This window comes from Eupeodes corollae, chromosome 2 (genome assembly GCF_945859685.1).
Source record: "Eupeodes corollae chromosome 2, idEupCoro1.1, whole genome shotgun sequence".
In the NCBI taxonomy this organism is placed as follows: domain Eukaryota; kingdom Metazoa; phylum Arthropoda; class Insecta; order Diptera; family Syrphidae; genus Eupeodes; species Eupeodes corollae.
The window spans coordinates 52,808,895-52,832,595 of record NC_079148.1 but is presented as its reverse complement, the minus strand read 5'-3'; the positions used below and the strand labels follow the sequence as shown (position 1 = coordinate 52,832,595).

The window sequence follows — 23,701 nt, the reverse complement described above, 5'->3', positions numbered from 1 at the left end:
TTCGCATCACCCCTACGAGAGATAACCCTACCATCAAATCGATCATGTAAAATGTCAATCGTGACGTTTGCTGTTTGGCACGTAGCGCTGTCCTGTTTGAACCACATGTCATCAAGGTCCATATGGTTCAGTTTGGACCATAAGAAATCATTTATCACCGTCATGTAGCGCTCGCTGTTGACGGCGACCGCTTCACTAATGTCCATTTAAAAAAAAAGTACGGACCAATTACACCGCACACCACCGGCGCGGCGCAAAATCCACACCAAACGGTAATTTTTTGAGGATCAATTATCACCTGGTAAATTTCGCTTGGGTTGGTCCCATATATGTACCAATTACCAATTTTGCTTGTTAACACAGCCAATTATCCAAAAATGCGCCTCATCAGCAAAAGATGATTTTGTCGGCCGAAATTGGGGACCCCTTTCAAACGATTTTAAGCCTAGTCAGCGAACAAATGGCGTTTTCTATGGTCATGAACTTTAAACTCCTGGGTCATTTGGATCTTGTACGGGTGTTGGCCCAAGTTCGGACGCAAAATTAGCCAAGTTAAAGTCTGCAAAAGGCCGAGTTCTTGTGCACTGCAAAAAATAGACTGCCTCGGGTTCTACTGCACACTTCCACGAACTGCGGCGATGCTATCGGCCGATATTGCGTTCCTTGATTGTTGGCTGATTGTTTACTGGACAGGTCGTCTCATATTTGGCAACCAAACGTTGAAGAGTCGACTGTGAAGGGCCACCATGTCTACCTTAAAAAAGGTGCAATGCGCCCAACGTTTGCGTTAACGAACACTCATTTTGATGATAAAGTTTTCTCATTCGAACATGCTGCTCAATCCTGTAACTTGCCATGACGATTTGGCATAAACAACTTAATAATAGACAAAAGATTTGACAGATGTCACCAAAACAAAATGCCCTCCACGGAACTCCAAAATCTACTAGAGCCAATTGAAAAACTCCTAAGCTTAAATCGACTGCGATGACTGACCTTTAAATATCCACGTAAAAACAAAAAAAAAGAATTTTTGATTAAGTTCAAATAGTTAGTGTATTTAAAAAAGCTGCAGCAATTTTGTATGAAAATATATTTAACACCTCTTACTCCCTCTCACACTTCCCATACCTCTTTGTTTTTAGAAAAATAAAAAATATATGTTTGCAAAAATTTCAAGTTTGTGAAGAAAATGAGAAATGCTCGTGTGTTTAATTTGTATCAACAATTTCAAAGCATTTTCAAAGAATCATCAAACATTTTTTTCAATCTGCATTTTTTCTCTTAGCACAATTTAAAGCTTTATTCATCTTCAATATCACTACGAATAACAAACAAAGAACTGAAAATGAAACTGACCCTTTCTGAAATAGTTCAAGGCAAGCGTCGAAGTGAATTTGATTTGCATTCATTTTTTTGTGTAAGATTTATATACCTACATATATTTTAATCTTGATGATGAATGAAAAGAAAACTGCAAAATCTGGGCTGGAAAATAAGCAAAACCATCAATTTAGAAGATCTAATTCTGTGAAGTTCTATACAAATTAAAAGCTTTAAAAAACATACAATACAAAAAGATACATACTCATACCTAACCATCACCTTTTCAAACAATCTGGGTTTTGATTGAAAATTTTGTATGAACTAAGAAAATCCAATTCTTGTAAAATTTGTATTCAAATAAAAAAAAAATGATAAAAGAATAGAAAAGAAAAACTAGGTATTAATTGGAAAATGTGAAGGTTTCCCTTTATTTTTGCATAGCCAGTATTGTATTCTAGTCGATATCAATGTATATGTGTATACAATAACTTTGATGCTATAAGATATAAGGTGAGATTAAAATGAACACAGAAAAGGAAAGACTTTTGTATTATTTTCTATTGTTTAGGTCAGGTTCTAGTGTAAATAATAAATGAAAGGCAAAACAAAAGTCTCTTTTGAGGATAGAAGAAAATAGAAAAGGCACAAATAATTTACATATATTTTCATTTCAAAATACACAAAGATGCACAATACCTTTCTTTAAAATAACTCAAAGATTTTTTAAGAAAACGCCTCTGGTTATTTTAAAATGAATATTCAAAAATACTTCTATATTGTTCTTTATGGTACGTTTTACTCCAAGAAAAACCAAAGGAGAAGGCATAAGGTCAAAACCATTATTTCATTTCACTAGTTTTCCAATTGATAGGTTTGGATCAAACAAATTTCTCAGGATGTTGGTATACGAATACTGTATACCGCATAGTGCCTTAAAATATTATTGTTTTGGTGATTTTCCATTACAGTTAATAGATTTTAGCTTTTCGGTCTTTCTAATAAAAAGATTTAAGTAGAATATTTCAAAACGTACCTGATTTAATCAATTATGGTTGGAATATGCAACAAATTGGTTATGTTTTTGGGGTCTTTGTGAATGATTACACATGAATTTAGTCTTGCTTTTGAGAAAATTAAGTTTAAAAGTTAAAAAAAAGGCTCGCAAACTGTCTGTTGATATATCTTGTTTAAAACTTTAGCAAAATATTCATGACAATATTTTGTGTGAGATAATAGTTTGTGCGTACGACTGTCATGCCAGAGGTCTTGGGTTCGATCCCTGATGACTGTGTCATCTAAAGTTTTTTATTTCGAGGGTACCGCCACTTGCTATTAATTGTCAATTCCTCCAAGAGTAATTCTTGTCATGAAAACTGCATTCTCAAAAAATTGCTATTCAGATTTGGCTTAAAACTGTAGGTCCCCTCTATCCCTGACAACATTACTCGCAGTTATAAGTGACTATAGGACCAAGTTCTCAACATGCTGTTGCGCCACCTAATTTATTTATTTTAGTTGAATTTTTGTTAAAGATTGACTTAAAATTACTAACAATATTTTGCACATGATGAACTAGTTTTGTTCACGAGATCCTTAGTGGAGAACCAATTTTTACCAACTTCAGTAACACACACTGATCGAATTTTTGTTATTAAAAAATCCATAATGTTGAAAATAAATATTTCGGGTATATATAAGTACGTGTGACTCGTTCTAAATTTCCCTTATTACGTACAAATCGTAAGTTGTGCAAACAAGTGTTTTTATAAAAACATCTGATTTTTAAAGTTTAAAAAAAACTATTATGTATAGACAGAGGTTTTTGTCCGCTAAAGATCTAGAATATTTTTTAATGAATCCTAGTTCAGACGAAGATGATGAATTGAACCAGAAAGTAGATAAAGCTATTGAAACACACGTTATTATTTTGCCTCCAAAAATGTTGCTCTGAGTGACCATGAAGAAATTGATGATAACGTCCAATTATTGGAAGACGTGAACATATTGCCAAATGAACTAGCCGGTGAATTAGAGCTGAAATGCATATTAGACGATCTACAATTTGATCCAAATGATTCAGAAAATGCATCAACATCACAAAATATTCCATCAACTAAATTACCAAAGTGATCAATGGTTAGCTTTTCAAATACTCCAAAAGACGTATTAAGTGAAAAGATTCAAGCGACAAAATAGGTAAGTTTAAAATAAAAATCACTCAGAACTTTCTAAGTTAAATCCAATCCTTTTCCAATCCAATCCTCTTCAAATATTCGAATTATTTCTTGATAATGAGGTTATCAATTTCATTGTTGAAAACACCAATACGTTTTCTAATGCAGATATAAATAATTTAACATTCAAGACAAATTGCAATAAAATCCGAATAATGTATTTTTCTGGATTGCAAACAGTTCCAAAGTTAGATTTATATTGGTCCAATCAACCAGTCTTTCGCTGTAATATAATAAGAGAAGCCATGAGCCAAGAACGCTTCAAACTGATCACATCGTTCTTACCAATCTGCAATCACATTTCGTGAAAATAGAATTGGTAAAGCAAAGTTGGCAGAACCCAAAGAAATGAAGATCCAAAATAGAGGAGCATTCGACAAAGAAAATGGAGTTGCCGCTAATCGTTGGAACGATAACTCCATTGTAACAGTTCTTTCAAATCATTTGATGGTCCAATCAATCACCCAAGCAAAAGGGTTTGATCGAAAAAAAGGAAACATGTCAACATTCATATTTCCAATGCAATCCATCAATATAATTTCACGATGGACGAGTGGACTTGTTTGATAATGCTATCAGCAATTACTGGATACGGATTCGAGGAAAAAAGTCGTACGGCCATTTTTATCAAATGCATTGGATGCATTGGAAAATGCATGGCATTTCCAAAAAGTTTGCAAAGGAAACACCAATGTCATAACTTGAATTGACATATGTTGTAGACCCTTAACTGCGATCATCTAATATTCCGCCAACACATCAAAGGGAAGGAAATCCCAACGAAATGGTTTGATTTGATGACACAAAACATACAATAATAAAAAATGAAAAAGCGTCTTCGATATCGAAATTGTTCCAGTCAAGCAATTTTTTGTTGCAAGAAGTGTAAGATCCCAATTCATCCAAAATGTTTTGATTCACACCACACAAGGACTTAGGACCCATTCTTCATAATAATATGTATCATCATGAAGTTTAAAGCACACAACCACTAATAATATCTTACACGTGTTCACCCTTCCAAAAACTATATTCAGAATAAAGCTTATACCTAAATTTTACAACAAAAAAACTGGAAATTTGTATTAATTCTGGTATCCATTTCAGCTAATGTTGCGAAAACGAAACACGGAAAAAAACTAGAAGGCTTTAAACTTTTTTTCAGATTTCACTAAGTTCAGATATAAATAGACAGCATATGAAATTTCAAGTTTTACCTCACCTGGAACTAGTAGCCCCGGAAATGGGTTAAGAACAATATGTTACGTTCAAAATTTAGTACTGAATTAAATTATTTTAAAGTCAATTTATTCACGAGACATTGAGAATCGAATATCAATTTTTACTAATTTTGCGTACTATTTTTTTATGATTTTTATTTTAAAGAAAAAACTGACTGAAAACTCTTTTTCTATGAAATGAAATTAGTTTTAAGCCAATGTTTTTTATATACTTCCCATAGGAAGTTATTGCAATGGGTCCGATTTGTCAAATTTTAAAATTTTGACATTTCTCGACGTTTTAAGGTCCCTTGAGTCGAAATAAAAGATTTTTAAAAAGATGTCTGTGCGTGAGTGTGTACGTACGTTCGCGACGTTTTTTTCGTCATCCATAGCTCAAGAACAAGAAGAGATATCGACTTCAAATAAATTTTTGTATACAGATAATAAGACAGAAAGATGCAGAAAGGGCTCTCAAGAAAATTGCGTGGGTGGTTTTTTTACCATAGCAGTTTGAAAAAAGGTGAACATTTTCGTTAACCCTAAATATCTTACTACCCAAAACGCTAGAGACTTGAATTAAATGTTATATAATATAATGTTACATGATACCAAACAAATATATTTTTTGAAAAAAATCCATTGAACGATTTTTTTATAAATCAAAAAAACTGGAAAAAAATTGTCACCTCCAAAATTTTATGACCAAAATATGATTTCATCTCCAAAAAAATTTTGTGCAACGAAGAATAATGTTTTTGACAACTAATAAAATTTTGAGAAAAATCGAATTTACAGCTTTTTTATAAAAAAAAATCTAAAAGAAACATTACTCGAAGTTGGTAAAAATTGAATATCGATTCAAATACCTTTTCAAAAACTTAAAATTTAGGCTTTAAACTTAATTTATCTGATAAGAAATATTGTTTTCATCATTCTAAAAAATGTTGAGAAAAATCGAATAAACAGTTTTTTACAAAAAATAAAAAACCTAAAAAAAATTAACAAAAGTTGGTAAAAAATGACTTTCGACTCAAATATCTTTTCAAAAAATTAAGATAATAATTTCTAACTAATTTCACTTATAAGAAATATTGTTTTCAGCATAAGGACAAATTTTGAGAAACGTCGATTTGACAGTTGTTTTGTAAAAACAAAAATAAAAACCTAAAAAAAATGGATAAAAGTTGGTAAAAATTGATTTTCGACTCAAATATCTTTTCAAAAATTAAAAATATTGCTTTCAAGCTTATTTTATTTCATAGAAAATATTGTTTTCGATATTCAGTAATTTTTATATAAAAATCCAACAGTCCGTTTTTTCATAAAAAATAAAATCTACCAAAAATATAGGCAAACTTTTAATCAAGATGAATCGACAGACGGGATGGGAAGTTATCAGTGTGGTTCGCATCCCAGCCCCTTTTTTTAAAAAAGATATTTAAGTCGAAAATCAATTATGATAAACTTTTAGTAATGTTTTTTCGGTTTGATTTTTGTAAACAAAAATTACCAAATGACAAAAATCTTATTTTTCGTTGCATACAATTATTTTAGAGAAAAAGTCAATTTTAGTTCATAAAATATTCGAAGTGGCAATTATTTTTCACTTTTAATTTCCATTTATAAAAAAAGCGTGAATCGATTTTAACGTCTATTAGTTTCTTATCACATCGTATTATTATACAATGAGATATGGATGACAAAAAAAGCTTCCCAAACTTACGTAAACACTCACGCAAAGACGTCTTTTTAAAAATGTTTTAATTGTATTGTAGGGACCTTAAAACGTCAAAAAATGTCGAAATTTCAATTTGACTATTCGAACTGATTGCAATAACTTAATTTGGGAAGCCAAAATAATTAAGCGCAAGATTTCCAAAACTTTATTAAAAAAAATAAAAGACATGTAAAATTAGTGACTTCTAATAAGTTTTGATTTTTATATTATAGGGTCGAAATGTGAATGTCTGCAAAGGAATTTAAACAACTTTTCAGTAGGTTTTTATGTACAACAACAGATTTAAATAAAAGTGAAAATTTTGGTTCAGACACGAACAATTAATGCTAACGACTTAAATATAATAATTTGTTTATTTTAATAACAATTTTTTTCAAGGATATATCAGTTTTACAAAAAACGAATTTTTTTATAGCTGATAAAGTTGTTCCAAACATTAAAACGCCACTAAAAATTGTTTTTAAATTTCATTTAGAAAAAATTTAGTTTTTAAAAAATCATTAGTTATGTTCTGATGTTCAAGTGACGTATTTTTTAAGTTTTTTGTTGAAATATCAAACTTCTAGTCAGAAAAGATATGAATCAATTTTTGTTTACATATATGCTTTTCGTAAACCAATCAATTTGTAATTTGTATAAAAAGGTTTATAAATTGATGTTCTTATCTTTAAATAACTAGTAGTCTTAAAATTAAGTTAAGTTTATATTAGATTTATTCCTGACTGTTGAACAAATGTGCCTATATCCTTCAATTGCGTAAATCTCTTATGTGCATCAAAAATTGGTCTTCATTTTATTTTAAATCAGAACTGTACATATAGTAATTAAATTATAAATTAATTTTATTCAACAAAAAACCAAATAAGAAAAAAATATAACAAAAACAATCGATATATTTCTTCCCTTCGATATATTTCCTCCCTTCGATATATTTCCTCCCTTTTATTTTCTGTATATAAACCACAGTATATTTTTCTCAGTTTAATTTTTCATATTTTCAAATTTTAATAATTACTTCAATATTGAAAGATATAACGTATGTAGACATGTACGTAGTGTACACATACCAAACTTGTATCACTGTTTCCACACAATATGCATAAAGGTATTATATTTTTAATAATAATTGTAGAGTTTAAAATTCTTTCATTTTACATCTCTGTGCACAGTTTCCAGTAATTTCATTGGAGCCAAAGAAATTAAAGAGGAAATCATTGACTTGGAAATTAACCATATTGATCTGTTTTTGTAATTATTTTTTTCCTTGTAATGGATCCAATTTAGTGGTCCAGTATTTGTGTGTGTATATTTGAATATGATGTTGTTTTTTACGTACATACGTGCTTAAGTTACATATGTCTTCTTACGATTTCAACTGCAACAACAATAAACACGGTAGCCATATCTGCTTTGTATATGTTTGCTTTTTGATTCAAAGACAAGTAAATTCTTTGTAAGCAATACCATTTTATGGAGAAAGTCCAATCTTTAAAACACAAGTTCACAAAAACTTTGGTTTTTAAAGAACCAATTAAAATGATCATTTAAAACAATTTTAATAACTCAAATACAAATAATTATTATTTTATCCAAAAGGTACAGTTTAATTATGAGACAATTTTAATAAAGTACACTTCTTTGAAATTCTTCTTAACATTAAAAAAATGCTATTCAACTAAGAAATAAAAAAATTGATTTAAATTGTTTGAGAATACGTAAAGAATGCCAAAATAATTAAATGTACACTGTGGCGGATACTTATTTTTTTTTCAAAGCAATAACTTAATAATGAATGTTTAAGTATAGTAAGATTACCTATAAAAATATTCAACGACGTTGTAATATACTAATTTAAAGTTAAAATCTTATAAAAAAAAAAAAATCAAATCATAAAACAATCCTAAAGAACACTTTAAGTAAATAAAAAAAAACTGATAAGAGGAGTAAAATAAGTGTTATTAACTAACCATAGGAAGTTATTGTAATGGGCCCGATTTGTCAAATTGAAAATTTTGAAATTTCTCGACGTTTCAAGGTCCCTAAAGTCGAAATAAAATATTTTTCGAAAGATGTCTGTGCGTGAGTGTGTACGTACGTTCGTACTTCCGTACGTTCGTACTTCCGTACGTTCGCGACGTTTTTTTCGTCGTCCATAGCTCAAGAACCCATAGAACTTTGAAAAAAGGTGCAAATTTTGGTTAACCCTAAATATCTTACGAACCAAAAATGCTAGAGACTTAAATTAAATTTTATATAATATATTGTAACGTGATATCAAAGAAGTATCCTTTTGGAAACAAATTATATTGACCGGTTTCTTTTATAAATCAAAAAAGTGAAAAAAAAATTGTCACTTCCAAAATTTTACGACTAAAATATGTTTTTATCTGCAAAAAAAATTTTAAGCAACGAAGAATAATGTTTTTGACATCTGATAAAATTTTGAGAAAAACCGAATTAACTGCTTTTTTATAAAAAATAAAAATCTAAAAAAAAACATTACTCAAAGTTGGTAAAAATTGATTTTCGGCTCAAATAACTTTTCAAAACTTAGAGATAATGGCTTAAATTTAGTTTTTTTTTTCAAAAAATATTTTTTTTCAACATTCAGTAAAATTTTGAAAAAAAATCGAATTGACAGTTCGTTTACAAAAATTAAAAACCGAAAAAAAATTAACAAAAGTTGGTAAAAATTGATTTTCGACTCAAATATCTCTTCAAAAATTTGAGATTATAGCTTCTTACTAATTTTTACTTATAAGAAATATTGTTTTCAATATTCGGTAAAATTTTTAAAAAAAACGAATTGATAGTTTTTTTTTACAATAAAATAAAACTCTACAAACAAACAACACTTAAACTTGGTAAAAATTTACTTTCGACTCAAATAGCTTTTCAAAAATTAAAAATATTGTCTTCAAACTTATTTTATTTCACAGAAAATATTGTTTTTGATATCCAGTAATTTGTATGTATGTAAAAATCCAACAGTCCGTTTTGTCGTTAAAAATAGTACGCAAATTTGGTGACAGTGTACTTTACAGACATCTCCGAAATGTCTTATGTCTGTCGTTATTTTGTTATTATTTATGTACCCCTTTGTGACCGAAAGCATAAACACATCAAAAATATAAAAATATCAATTTGTGGTTCCACAACCACTATGAAATAAAGGGTTAAGAAATATTATTAATCAATTTTATTAACTTCCTTAAACACACCGTAATACCAGTATTTTTACGGAACGCACATCAGTTTATCCTTGTGTTCAAATTTGGAAATACTAGAATATGCAGGATTATCCATTTCGCGGTTTCAAAAGTAAACGTTAAAAAAAACACATACAAAATATTTGTTTTCATGATATTTCTTTTTTATTATTAAGCTTTAACATTGACGTTATATGTCAAAGACAACATGACCACCACGCGGTTGGTTGCAAGCATCGATTCAAGCACCCATTTGACGTATCTACGACGTTCGAAATGATCAGCTGGCTTCAGTTGCTGTGAGCTGAACTTAATATGGATGTAGGTGAAAATCTGAATTGAAAAATGCACCATAATGTGCCGTTAGACAGTCCTATTTCCTAAGAACGACGAGGAATCGACATTCTGGTCTTCGGCAACACTTTCATTTTAAGCTTCGATATTTTCAGTGGTACGATCAAAACGATGATGCATAGGTTACAATATGTGTAACCAATCCAGTCACGTCAAATTTTCTTCACAATTTCATAAGATTTATTAAATTCGTTAAACAAGCTAACGTTAGAACTTAAGACTAATATTACATTTCTTTTTAGATTAATAGATTTACAATGCTTTAATCAATTGTAAAAAATAAGTTAAACTGAAGTATTGCAAACAAATTTTGCCAATTACTTACGTAATTGGAAGACGATGTAAACAACTATCTCCTCTTAAAGGACGATATTTAGCTGTGGCAGAAACACCATTTATGTAGTAGGTTTTAACAATTTGTATGCGTTGTGCAACAGTTAAGCGCCCCATTTTCTTAAATGTCAAACTTTCAACTAAAACGAAAATTGGTTTAATAACTTAGTTTGACTGATGTCGAAGTTCAGCCCTATGCCAGTAACCGCTAAATATAGGGCCCACCATATAATTTTTTTGAAAATGCTATAAAAACATCGAGTATAGCTTCGGTATAGCTGCTGTTCTGTTGAAACTTCTCTCTGTTGAATATTCTTTTCTTAAATTTTTGTGAACAATAAATTGATCAACATGGCCCGATATTGACTGTAACGGCCACTCCTCGGTCATTTTCGAAGAAATCCGCCCAATGATGCCTCTTGGCCAAAAATTCGCTCTAAACAGGACTCGGTTTGGGTGTATCGGCTTTTCAATTTATGCGTGCGGGTTTTTTTTGGCGACATTGGCATCATCTCTAAGCGTTGTTTTCAGCGTTGTTCAAGCGTATACACAACCATATTCGTTTAGCGGAAGGATAAAACTAATCATCTGTCAAATCAGACATGAGCTAGGTGTTATCTTTCACGAAATAAGCACTAATTAAAAAATCAACAAACGTTCAACATGTTGTACTCATGCATGTGCACACATTTTCAACCAAATTGCACCAAAAATCTTTTCCTTATTTTTATCTTATTGACTTTTTTGCTAGCACTTAACATTTTTAAGTTATTTATTAATGGCGTTTAAAATAAAAAGTGTGTTAAAGTTCTATAACTACTTTCAAGACTTTAGTGTTTTATATGAATTTAATGCTTTTGTGAATTAAGATCTTGGCATTGGCAACCCTAAAAATTCAACTGGTAATTTAGCAACAAGACGATAGTTTGAAGATAATTAAAATGATAAATGTTTGGAGTAAGGTGAATTTTTAACTCTAATTAAAATACAAAAAAAAAAGAGATTTTGGCTTACAGTTTAAAAGATATCTTATGGAAGGTGAAACGTGTCGATTGGTTTAAATCAAACCTTGATTTTTCAGTTCTAAAAAGTAGAGTGAAAAATTAAATTATGATAGTGCTAAATACCTACATTTTTAGGCGTTTTAAAAAAATGCTGTTGAAATCATATTCCTAGAAAGATCATGCCCTTAATATTTCATTTAAAGAATATTTTTGAAAACAAAACACAAGAAAATACAAAAAAAAAAATACTTGAATAGAATAGTGAAGCTACTTGGAAACTATTCCTTCGACTTTAAGTAACAAATAATCTTTTTCTCCAATCAGAAGTAAATGTTATTCTGCGGCATATGCATATGTTTTGTATAAAATTGCTAATAAATATAATGAATACAATGCGAGAAGACAGAGGAAGATATTTATTTCTTGTAAACATTTAAAGATCAAGTATTAAACACGTTGTGAATAGTGACTGTCAATTTAAAGTAACAAAATAATAAGCTTTCTCACATTTTTATATGCGCATTCAAATAACAGACATTTTATGACCCAAAGAATGAGATTAAAGGCTAAAAATCGACCTTTTTGAATATGTTTCAAATTCCATATTTAAGTTTTCATTTAGTATCAAGTTTGACCTTGAACCTGCCATCGCGTCTTCGTCTACCAAAGTGGTAGTTCAAAGTACTCAAAAAATAACCCACGACCAATATAGGTACACTATTTTATCTCTAAGCAATTTTTAAAGTCAAGATTAAGTGAAAAACTTAGAGTTCCGACCTGACATTTATAGGTTGGACCCAACAACTTTAAATTTCCTTTTTGTTTTTAAAGTGCTGAACTTACCTATCCCAGATTTTGTTTAACAAAGAAAGCTACATCAAAAAAAACACAACTTAACTTTATGTTTGAATCAAAAAAGATAGGATTAATACCTAGAAGCAGTAAATTTAAACCAACAAAATATGGTCACCGTATTTTGGTAGAAACGCAGAAACACCCATATATACGTTTTTCCAATATAACGATTAACAAACTGATGGCTGTTCTTTTAATTTGCCGCTTGAGTTTGCATTGTTGCCAGTAAACGTTCTCTCTGGCTGCACCAAATTCAGCTTGTTTTTTTATCTTCCGGCGGCGATGGTGGCGCGAAAAAAAGGATATGAACATATATTCCACATATTCGCGGTTGAATGTATGTACACACATAGAAATATAAAAGTACCTATATAGGATTGTATACACATTACACTTACTCATTATGACTTGAGGGTGAAAAGAAATTTCACCCATTAAGCTGCGGGAATTACCCATAAAAGTTTTATCGTCAACGCACCGATGTGTGTGGTATGATATGTATTTTTATTTTTGTTCGTTGGTTGCAGGATTTTGTTTGTTCTCTTTTTTTACTACAGATGTCTCTATAGCTAGTATGTGTTTTTTTTTTTTTCGTTGTTGTGTTCAATGAGCCGCCATCATCAGTATGGGTCATGGATAGAAGACTCTTGTTTGTTATACAAGAGTTCCGATCCAACACAAGTTTTGTGTATGTCCTTAAAAAACTGAATTGTTTTTCTGTCAGATGGTATAAAGTGAGAAAGGACTTTTCCGCTTGTTAACACAATTTTTATTGCCATTTTAGGCCTTAATGAAATTATTTATTTATTTGCTTTATTGGTTGTACAATTGTGCGTGTAGATATCATCATGAGAATAGAACCCAAACCCACACCAATACCAACAAAAAAAAAAACACCCAGGATGAAATTAAGTAATCCCCTTTGGCTAAAAGTGTGTACATCGTATTGAGTATAATAGTAAAGTATCGATGAACGTATCGAGAAGTAATAAAAAATTTAACAACATTGACCTGATCACAAGCCAACCAACCCCAAACCGAATATACAGAGCCATGGCCTGGCCAATGGCCATGATGGTTTGGTAAGCCAGCGAGCAAGCCATCTAGCCAGCCACCAGCAGCGTACCGTGAGTTTCGAAATTGTTTACATAAACCTACCCCATCATAAGGACGATATCGTTGCTTGATGAAATGAGATTACTTACCGTCAAAATTGTGATGAAACATAATCTTGCAACGGCATCTGGTTTAAGTGTTGATTTACTCTTTTACTGGTTAACAATAATTTCTGGACGGGACGGTATCCTTTTATATCCGATGTGTGGTAGTGCAGTGTATCCTATATAAATCCCATATATACAAATAATGTGGAACAACACAGCACGGCACTTAATCCAATTATTTCATGAGAATAAATCAATTTGTTGGCTTTTCACTTTTTGCTGGATAGTGTAGGTAACCCTGTATAGTATGCACTAAAAATGAACAACACACAACACACGTCCGTCGTCGTATATGTATGTATATCCTACTTGCTACATAGAGCTGAACAGTGCCCAACGTGGTGGTCAGCAGATTGAAATTAATTGGGGCAGGCAGCAAGAGGAGCCATTATCATCACAATCACCGTGTCGAGTGGGGAAGGAATTCGCGATAGTGATAGGTTTATTTTTTATTTTTATTTTTATTTTTATTTTTATTTTTTGTCATATATCTATACACATGTGGATACTTTTTTTTAGAGTTGGATTGTAAACTATGACATTTTCCCTTTTTGCACGAGAAAAAAATCTCATAAATAAATTAATTAATTTTTTTTTGAATCTTCACTTCTGGGAATTCTGGGATTCCCAATAATTGAATAATACATTTGAATTTTTCTCCGTTTTTGTTTTTTATTTCTGTTTCAAAACTGCTCTACTTTATTTGTATTTAATGCTCTTTAGTTTTAAATTGACAACAAAGGATTAAATTTGATCTTGCAAACGATTAAATTCGTTGGATCAAAAGGTTAGTCTAACACATACACTCTGAGAACAAAGAACATGTTAAAGATTAAGATGATTAAACAGAAACATTGATCGGTATTAAGGTTTATCTGTTTTTTTTTTTTTGATTCTATGAAATCCAATAAATCCTTTAATGAATTTTCACTTTATCTCGAAGAACGCCCGTCGTAACTCAAGCTATATTGTTGTCTTTTGTGTGAAATCCTTTTAACCTCCCACTCATCAGCACAAAAAATATCTTTTCAACCGCAGAAGAGAAACCAATTCATCGGCGGACTAAATGACAACAACAACAAGAACAACAACGGAAAAAACGGACATACAAAAATAAAAACCGAAACAAAACTCGGAAAGCTCACGCGCGCCTTCTTATCAAAACTTGATAAAAACGGATGATGACGAATTAATCCGACAAACGAACGGTCCTTATCAAAATTTCGACGTAAACTAATTCTTGAGGAGGATATGGATATGGAAAACCATTGTTAGCTTTGACCGTATTTTTCATCGTCCTAGTAGTATACGGTTAATATTTTCCCTCTTGTGTGGTGTTAGAAAGCTTTTGCTGTAGATTGATTTACTTTCGCCTGAAAATGTCTCTTATACTCATTTTGGTGATAAGTAAATTCTCTCAATCTGAGTAAAAGCTTTGGAAAATCCTAGTATAAGAGAATTTTCATAGAGTAGATAGAATGCATTCATATAAAATGAGAGAGGAAAGGTCATGTTTTGCGCATCCTTTTCGTTGTGGTTGCCATCAGCCATGTGCTTTTGGTGAGGAAAACCCAAAAACAGAAGACAAAAAGAAAAATCCAACACAAACTTTTTAATATTCATTGAGAATTTGAGGCATCTCTTGAAGGGTGGTTTTAGATATCTTATTCGAAGAGAAAATAGGTCTGCTCACTTCTACACTGGGTTGTTCTTGTTGGTAGTGGGTATAGAGGTATATAAAATAAGATTTTGTTTTTAGTTGGAAGTTATTGTTTGTAATGAAATGAATAGGTAGCTACCTACATAGCATAAGTATCTCTGGGTATTTTGTTATGAATGGTGACTATGAAGTAGGTAAATTACAGGATACTTTATGTAGCTTATCGTTGACTTAAGTGATAAGCAAAGAAAATGCCTTATGATTGGGTAGCTCGTTAAGATTGTGTGATAGAAAAAAGGGAAAAGTTGTACATTGTACAACATAGGTAAGGTTTGTGTAAATATAAGATTCAAGAGCTTAATATCAACAACTTTAAAAGGATATACACTTACACATAGGCTGATCTGATGATGATACTTGATTTCGCGAATTTCATTTAAAAATATGCTAAAGAGCAGGCTATCACGTATAAGCATTTAGGGCTGTAAAGTATGATTTATTCATTAAGGCCTATTTTAATTCGATAAATTAAAGATGGGATGAATTTTTTTTATTTTGGTGGACATAATTATTGTTTTTTTTTTTTCAATTATTGCTTACGTACTAAATACATTTTTCTTAAATAATTTTAAAGGGTTAGGTCTTAAGATAAATCCTTGTTTTATAAAAATATGTGAAAAATGGGGTTTTTAAATAAAAGTTACACATAAAAATCTATCTGTGTGATTTCGAACTATTTCTACGTCTATTTAGAACCAAAATCAATTGCCTATTTCACTAGAGCATTTATTTTCATTAAAATATCAGCAAGTAATGACAGATATGAAAAATTACGTGGCAGTTGCAGTGTAGCTCGAGAAATGTATATTATTCACTAGATTAAAATAAGTACACAACTGAAAATTGATCAGCGTTTCCATAAGGTTGGAAAGAAGGAATTTATGGGCAATTAAATAATTTTGAAAAATTTAACACAGTAAATTTAAGACCTTTGAAGAACATCTCTTCAGAACAACAGGTGGGATACTATGGGCGCAAGTATATTTGTAAACGTCAAGATCTTCTACTACTTTAGCAACATTAAAATAGGTTCGTTCCATTAAAACTGTTTTACCATTCCAAGTACAGATATAGATACAGACTTATGCATGTCACTGTTTGATGCCTCGAATCAACAGAAGTATTGGGTTGGAATACGATATCTGTCAAAATAAGATTGTAAACCATTTTTTTTAACTTCAAATAGCAAGTTATTGTAATGGGTCCGATTTATTAAATTGAAAATTTTGACATTTCTCGACGTTTTCAAGGTCCCTAACGGTCGAAAAAAAGATTATTAGAAAGATGTATGTGCGTGCGTGTGTACGTACGTCCGTAACGTTCGCGAATTTTTTTTTCGTTGTCCATAGCTCAAGAACCAGAAGAGATATCGATTTCAAATAAATTTTGTTATACAGCTAATAAGGCAGACAGATTCAGAAAGGGCTCTCAAGAAAATTGAGTGGGTAATTTTTTTAATACAGCAGTTTGAAAAAAGGTACACATTTTTTTTAACCCGAAATATCTTACGACCCAAAACGCTAGACACTTGAATTAAATTTTATATAATATATTGTAACGTGATAACAAAGAAGTATATTTTTTGAAAAAAAATCCATTTTAAGCTAAAGGGTGAATTTTTTTGAGGTTAGGATTTTCATGCATCAGTGTTTGACAGATCACGCAGGATTTCAGACATGGTGTCAAAGAGAAAGATGCTCAGTATGCTTTGACATTTCATCATGAATAGACTTACTAACGAGCAACGCTTGCAAATCATTGAATTTTATTACCAAAATCAGTGTTCGGTTCGGAAATGTGTTTCGCGCTCTACGTCCGATTTATGGTCTACATAATCGACCAAGTGAGCAAACAATTAATGCGATTGTGACCCAGTTTCGCACTCAGTTTACTTTATTGGACATTAAACCAACCACACGAATGCGTACAGTGCGTACAGAAGAGGAATATTGCGTCTGTTTCTGAGAGTGTTGCTGAAGACCGTGAAATGTCAATTCGTCGCCGTTCGCAGCAATTGGGTTTGTGTTATTCGACCACATGGAAGATTTTACGCAAAGATCTTGGTGTAAAACCGTATAAAATACAGCTCGAGCAAGAACTGAAGCCGAACGATCTGCCACAACGTCCGAATTTTCAGTGAATGAGGCCCTAGAAAAGTTGGCAGAAAATCCGCTTTTTTATCGACAAATTTTGTTCAGCGATGAGGCTCATTTCTGGTTGAATGGCTACGTAAATAAGCAAAATTGCCGCATTTGGAGTGAAGAGCAACCAGAAGCCGTTCAAGAACGCATCCCAAAAATGCACTGTTTGGTGTGGTTTGTACGCTGGTGGAATCATTGGACCGTATTTTTTCAAAGATGCTGTTGGACGCAACGTTACGGTGAATGGCGATCGCTATCGTTCAATGCTAACAAACCTTTTTGTTGCCAAAAAATGGAAGAACTGAACTTGGTTTGACATGTGGGTTTCCAACAAGATGGCGCTACATGCCCACACAGCTCGCGATTCTATGGCCATTTTGAGGGAAAACTTCGGAGAACAATTCATCTCAAGGAATGGGACCGGTAAGTTGGCCACCAAGATCATGCGATTTGACGCCTTTAGACTATTTTTTGTGGGGCTGCGTCAAGTCTATAGTCTACACAAATAAGCCAGCAACTATTCCAGCTTTGGAAGACAACATTTCCGAAGAAATTCGGGCTATTCCGGCCGAAATGCTCTAAAAAGTTACCCAAAATTGGACTTTCCGAATGGACCACCTAAGACGCAGCCGCGGTCAACATTTAAATGAAATTATCTTCAAAAAGTAAATGTCATGGACCAATCTAACGTTTCAAATAAAGAATCGATGATATTTTGCAAATTTTATGCGTTTTTTTTTAAAGTTCTCAAGCTCTTACGAAATCACCGTTTATTTTGAGTCGAAAGTAAATTTTTATCAAGTTTTAGTATTTGTTTTTTTTTAATTTTATTTTTTGTAAAAAAAAACTGTCTAATCGATTTTTTTTAAAGTTTTACGAAATGTTGCAAACAATATTTTTATAAGATAAAATTAGTTTTGAAGCCAATTTTTCTAATTTGTTTAAGAGATATTTGAGTCGAAAAATCAATTTTATACCAACTTTTATACATTTTTGTTTAGGTTTTTATTTTTTGTAAAAAAAACTCTCAATTCGATTTTTCTCAAAATTTGTCCTTATGTTGAAAAACAATATTTTTTATAAGAAAAAATAAGAGTAAGAAACCTATTATCTGAAAGTTTTTAAAAGATATTTGAGTCGAAAATCATTTTTTGAAAGATAAAAGTAAATTAAAGCCAATATCTCAAAGTTTTGAAAAGATATTTGAGTCGAAAATCAATTTTTACCAACATTTGTTAATTTTTATGCGGTTTTAAATTTTTTGTAAAAAAACTGTCCATTCGATTTTTTTCCAAAATTTTACTGAATGTTAACAACAATAGTTTTTGAAAGAAAAAAAGTAAATTAAAGCCAATATTTCAAAGTTTTGAGAAGATATTTGAGTCGAATTGCCTATTCGATATTTATCAAATTTTTTCAGATCGTTGAAAACAATATTTCTTATAAGATAAAATAAGTTTGAAGCCGATATTCAATTTTTACCAACTTTGAGTAATGCTTTTTTTAGATTTTTATTTTTTATAAAAAAAAACTATCAATTCGATTTTTCTCAAAATTTTACCAGATGTCAAAAACATTATGAATGAATCATATTTTAGTCGTAAAATTTTGGAGGTTGGCAATTTTTTTGTTTCAGTTTTTTTGATTTATAAAAAAAACGTTAGTTGGATTTTTTCACAAATATACTTCTTTGATATCACGTTACGATATATCATATAAAATTTAATTCAAGTCTCTAGTGTGTTTGGTTCATAAGATATTTAGGTTTAACCAAAATTTTTAACCTTTTTTTCAAAGTGCTATTGTAAAAAAAACCACCAACGCAATTTTCTTGATAGCCCTGCATCTTTTTGCATAACAAAATTTATTTCAAATCGATATCTCATCTGGTTCTTAAGCTATGGAAGACGAAAAAAACCTCGCGAACTTACGGACATACGAACGTACGTAACGTACACGCGCACGAAAAGACATCTTTCTAAAAAACTCTTATTTCGACTCTAGGGACCTTGAAACGTCGAGAAATGTCAAAATTTTCAATTTGACAAATCAAAACCCATTACAATAACTTCCTATGGGAAGTTAAAAAGAAATATCATGAAAGAAAAATTATTTAATATGTGTTTTATTTATGTTTACTTTTGAAATTGCAAAATGGATAACCCTGTATAAGAAAAAGCATAACTTTCATTAAGGTCAGTCTTTAGTCAATTTTTCCAATTCAAGTACTTTGTGTTTTTCTTGAAACTAATTGATGTGTTTTTTTTAATATGAAAATAATATTTTGTCTTTTTTCTTATTTACAGTTCTTGCCAAATAATTTTCCTAGGAAAACAGTAGAGAACAAAGAAAAACACTTGTTATTCAGGACTTTACATATTTTTCATACACTTAATCGTGCCGTAAATGAGGCAATTACTATTCATATTCTATGTCAAGCTTTGTAACCCTTTTAGCAAACAAAAATTGGAGACAAAATTCATGCAATTCAGTCGTGCATTTTATTTTGCAAATCCACTTTTGTAGATAAAAATCGAGTGCACATTTTAGTGTTCATGTTATAACAGATTCGGATTCATCCCATCAGTTTTTATTGAACCTTCTGTCTTAACTCTTCAAAAAAACACACACACATACACATACACTTTACGAATTGGATACAAAAAAGGATATATTCCCTAAGCACGTGACCTTTATTCTTTTTGGAGAAAGGATCATCACACACACACAAACAACATACATAATAAGAAAAAACACAAGAAACAAGAAAATCAAACAAACAAAATCACTACCTATATAAATAACAAATATGTAACAAAATTTTATTCACAATATTCAACGATTATATCAAACCTAACTCACTTGCTGGTGATAGCATTATTTATATGGCAAACAGTTTCCTAAGAATACCAAACACCTGATTTCCTAAGGCGCACAAAGAAAAATACTTCATTTATTTGCCCTTCTCGTCTTGGTCCTTTTTTCTCTGTGAGCAGGGAAAACTTCTAAATTTGTGATATATGTGTTGGAAAACATCCATTCATTCATAACACGTCAAATATTTGTGTTTTCCTTTAGAGTCATACCTACATAAGATGTTTTATTTTTGTATGTACCTTTACCTACATTTCTTTTTCTTTCTTATTTTTTTGCTTTTTTGGTTTCTTTGCTTTGCCAAACTTTAAGATATCACCTATGAGTTGATGTCTTTTGGGATGGAACCCGGTAGACGAATTCATCTAAGTCCTTGCAGAGATCCCTTTAACGAATGTATGTTTTGAAAACAACTGTTTGTATAACTTTCAAGCGTATATGATAAAGGGGTGTTAGATATGTGAAGGCATTTAAAACATTTGCAGGTGCCTTAGACGTTAATAGATTATATCTTTCTTTGGAATGTCACATCACAAAGGATTCAAGTTAGGTAGTTATGTTAAAATAAAGGGTGCGTGAATCGTGCGAGCATATAACTTGAGCAGCTAATATTTTCTTTCCTTTATTCATATAGCATAGCAATATCTAAATCTACAAAATGGTACATGTATGTGTACATTTTGTATAAAGTGATACTCAAAGATTTCAAATTTAATAACAAAAAAAATATAAGTGTTTGAGATATTTATGGTTCAAGAAGAAGAGAAAAAAACAGTTCAAAATGAGAGCCTATAAGCCCTTTCAACCTGAAGTATGGCATGGCGGAAATGAAAGGTTATCTAATAAGGAACAACTTGATGTTGACAGTTTTTTTTTGCCGACCATGTTGTTTTGACATTTTCAACTGTCAAAAATGTTGTTTGATTTAATAGAAATCATAAAAGACTAAACTAATGTCAGATTAAAAATCTTGTTATTTTTAAAAACGTCAACGTACTGAGAATTTAATTGTACTTATGTTACTTTAAAGAGATGTTTGTGTGTGCGTATGTAGGTAAGATGGGTTGGGGTCAAAATATCTGGGACTTTATGTTAAAATTCTGTATAAACAAAATTCTCTATATGGTCAAAATTATTTAGGACAAAATGTGTTCTTTGTACTTCAAAATGCTGAAAAGTACAGTTTTTTTTACATTATCAAAATGATTTGTCTCTTTAAGATTTTTTGCAGACTTTTGAATAAACAATTTTCAAAACAATTTTAAATAAAGTGGATTAACGTTTTATAGTAATACTTCATTAAGTACTTCGATTTTATGTAAAAAAAAAAAAATACACCAAATCTCAAAAACGGCTTTATTTGATACATACAATTATTTTGAAAGAAAATAATCTCTCTCTGTTTGCACAGTATTCCAAATGAAGAATATTGTAATTTTTTGTATTTATAAGAAAAACGTTATTTGTTTTATTTTACATTTCAAATTCATACCAAATTACGTTATAATGCATAATAGAAAATTTAATTGAAGTCACTATAGAGTTATTGGTTCTAAAGATATTTGGGGGTCAGTACAATTTTTCAATACTATAAGTAAAAAAAACGAGGCCCTCTAAACTGCACTAACTATAAAGACATCAGTATACTTAACATCGCTTACAAAATCTTCTCTGCCGTAATATGGTAAACGTCTAAAGCCCATCGTCAACAACCTGATAACTCCTTATCAGTGGGGGTTTTAGACCAGAAACGTCCACGCTTTATCAAATATTCAAATCGACAACCAACCATTTTTTTTACCGATTTTAAGGCTGCATGTGACAGCATCTAAAGAGACGAGCTGGGTTTTAGCGATTCATGAGATCAAAACAAAGAACATGCTGTTGTCAAAAAAGGACTTACAACCCACGAAGTCTCTGTCAAAACGTCACCATAGACAGACGTAACTTTGAGGCTGAGATCAAGCGAAGAATAACTCTTGCTTACCTCAGTTTATTCGCGCTAAGAAACCAATTGATTAGCAAAGACCTCTTTCGAGACAAAATTGTCGCTATATAGGACACTCATCATTCCCGTCCTTGTATATACGGTGCAGAAGGATGAAATATGGCCAAAAACGGATGAAAGCTCCTTGCGTCATTTTGAGAGAAAAATTCTTTGTGTGATCTACGGTAAAGAAAGCATAGAAGGGGAGTGGAGGAGCTGTATGGGCTGTACAGTGACGTAGACTTAGTCCAAAGAGTGAAAATCCAACGTCTTAGATGGCTGGGTCAAATAGAGCGCAGGGAAAACCAATTCTCCAACCATTAAAGTAGTCGAATCCACACTCACAGTACAGCACAGTAGAGGAGGAAACGAAAAAAACATCCACTGTTTTTTGTCATAACTAGAAAATTAAAATTTATTTGAGAGGAAAATTAAAATTTATTTGTATATCTTTTCTGGTTCTTGAGATAAGGCTTTCGTAAGTTTGGTACGGAGGTACGTTCTTGCAGACGCACAATCAGACATCTCTCTAAAACCCTTTAATTTACATATATTCCAATGATCTTAATGCGTCTAGATTACTTCGCTCTGGATTTTAAAATATAATTTTAAACTTTCACTTCGGACCAAGTTGGTTATAAGAACTTAAAAGAAATCAAGAGGCAGTTTTTGTATACATGAAATAAACTGAGAAAAAAAATGGTTTTTACCTCAAACATTTTACAAAAAATTAAATTATTTCCAAAGTACTTTCATATTGAAAAAATAAGGTGTGTGACATCTAATTCGATTTTAAGGGCTGTTGAAGGTTCAGTTGTTTTTTACAAAAAAAATGAAAACTTACAGCGAATACAATTAAAAATTGTTAACTATTAAAATTTGAAATGAATATATTGGTAACAAAGACTTGTATTGACTTGACATTAAAAAAAATTGTATCGAAAATACCAGGGACTTAATACCCCAACGATTCTCGATAAGAAACAGCTGCAGTACTTTTCCAAGTTTTATTGTACTTATTAAAAAAACACATTAATTTTAAAGAGCAATATTGGGAAGTAAATTTAAACTTTAATTTACCAGCACTTATACTCAAAAATAAATTATGAAAAAAAAAATGCTAAGAAAAAATAGAATATTTTTTATTTAAAAAATGAGGGCTGGGATGCGACCCATCCGTCTGTCGATTTGTCTTGCTTAAAAGTTTGTATAGGTTTTCGTGTTTCGTAAAAAAAAATTGTTTAGTTGAATTATTCTTAAAAAATTTAAAATTATCAACAATATTTTGCATACAATGAAATAGTTTGATTTCTTAATCTATATTTGTTAACGAGATTTATAGTCGAAAACCAATATTTACGAATTTTAGTAGCAATTCTTAATATTTTTTTTGAAATGAGAAAAATTTAATATAATGAAAACTGTCAATTCGATTTTTCTCAAAATTATATGGAATGTTTGAAACAATATTTTTTTTTTT

The 23,701-nt window shown here is 30.9% G+C and overlaps 2 protein-coding genes across 2 annotated transcripts in view; one reads left to right on the top strand and one right to left on the bottom strand.

Moving 5' to 3' along the window:
• LOC129945619 (teneurin-a) overlaps positions 1-14,717 on the bottom strand; it is a 609,733-nt gene extending 595,016 nt beyond the window's left edge. The window contains exon 1 of the mRNA XM_056055457.1: positions 13,482-14,717. The gene's annotated coding sequence lies outside the window, so the exon portion shown is untranslated. The remainder of the gene's footprint in view (positions 1-13,481) is intronic.
• LOC129944916 (uncharacterized protein K02A2.6-like) overlaps positions 1-23,701 on the top strand; it is a 94,951-nt gene that overhangs the window by 13,679 nt on the left and 57,571 nt on the right. The window lies entirely within an intron of this gene.